The following is a 2,073-nucleotide window of genomic DNA, read 5'->3' on the forward strand; positions in this document are numbered from 1 at the left end:
AAAAGTGAGATAGGAGAGAGGGCATAACAGCTGCAACGAATGACTGTGATTAGATCTCAAAAAGCTGCAAATTGATCCATGCCTATAAATGGGCCACTTCCTCATTGATGAGAAATGTGCTCATCAATTAGTCAATGGCTCATCGATGGACAAAATTTACATCGATGAGGGGTTTCAAATCGATGACCAAAACTTTATATACCGATGGGTAATGTGCTCATGGATGGGTCAAGACTCTGTAAAATTCTTCATCAATGGAGCGGTGAGAAATTAAAGGATTCAGTAGCAGATTCATTGATAAGGACTAATGCTCATTGACGACCATTTGCTCATCAATTAGCATGGTGCTCATCGATGAGTCTACTTGCAGAATCATCATTCTCAGCTGACTTTCATTGCATTTGAACTCAATATTGATTCTATCTTATATAACCTACACAGGTCAACTCAAACAAAAATTAGTCACCAATACATGTTTGTTATTATTCAAACAAAAGAAATTGTATGAACAATATCCTAACAATTTCTCCCCTTTGATTATAACATATCGAAAAATTTCGAGTACAATAAGTTTGAGATACAGCAGAAGTGCCATAAAATCAGTTTCATGATAATCATATAGTGATATGCATGCTCCCCCTAGATATATGCACATATGAAACAAAAACGCAGTCTAAGCTCCCCCTACAATATTACATCAAACCAAGCAACAAGAACATTCACATGCAATGCAACACGCACAAAAAACTTTTCAATAATGTCAATTTTGTCCAAACACTTCTGCCCCCTTTTGTTACTAGCAAAAGCCAGTCACGCTTTCTAGATGGACATAAAATAAGATAGCAAAGTGTTGACCACCATGAGGTGATTGACAATAAAAAAATATGAATAACAAAACATGAACAGTGATTTTTGGGTCCTCCTATAATTATAGAGGAATAGATGTATTATATTAAATATTATATTATTATAATGTTATATTTAATATATTAATCTTATATTAATCTTATATTATAAGCATTAATACATCAATATCCAACCTACATCCTCTCTCAATTGTAGGATTTCACAAATTCTAAAATATAATAGTTTTTTATTATTTGGGGATTCAATATCCCAAAATTGGTTTTGAAACAAACATGGTTTATGGAATTCTAAAACCCAAAAAACTTGTAATCCACCTTATATCCCAAAAAAAAGTTGAAACAAAAGAGATGATTTCACAAATCCTAAAAATATATTATTTTTTTATAATTTAGGGATTCAACATCCCAAAAAAAAAGTGAAACAAACAAAGTTTAAGGAATACCAAAACTCAAAAAAAGCACTTTTTACATCCCAAAACTTGAAATCCACCCTATATCCAAAAAAAAATGTGAAACAAACACCCCCTTAAAGATTATCGTACAAATGTGATCGGGGCGTACGGAGACGGTGCCGATGGCGACATCCCCCTCCGCGGTGTTGAGTTTTAGCTTTGGGGTCCAGAAATAAAATGAAGAATATTGTAATAATATTTGATAATCATTACAATATATGATAATCTCCAATGAATATGAGCTTGTAGAGCCCTTCAATCAAAGCATGCGTGCTATAATTTGAAAAGAGCGTCGGCGACCACAAGGAGATTGAATAACAAAACAGATATTTCTGTTTATATAGTATTCTAGTAGAAATGTAATGATCTCCATCGACTGAGGGGCAGCGATTAAAGCAGTTCCAAAGCAAGACGTATCAGGATGACGTCATCACATGGAACGAAGACGGGTCAGCCTTCATCGTTCAACAGCCTGAAGAGTTGGCATGCGGCAGATACATTCTAATGGCAAAATTGTTGTATACTATGCCTGTGAAGACGTCGTTTCGTGAAGTTCTAGCAAACAATAGAAAATATCGACAGAGGTTAAATAAATTGCTCTGAATACGGCCTCGTACAATAACATCATAACTTAAAATTTTATGACATTTTCCTACTATTCATATCTCGGTGTAATTCTACATTCCAGACTACATACAAAGACCAAGCCTCACTTGCACATGTACTTACTACAGGTTGCAGGTAAAATATCCAAA

Source organism: Asparagus officinalis, chromosome 1, assembly GCF_001876935.1.
Source record: "Asparagus officinalis chromosome 1, Aspof.V1, whole genome shotgun sequence".
Classification (NCBI taxonomy): domain Eukaryota; kingdom Viridiplantae; phylum Streptophyta; class Magnoliopsida; order Asparagales; family Asparagaceae; genus Asparagus; species Asparagus officinalis.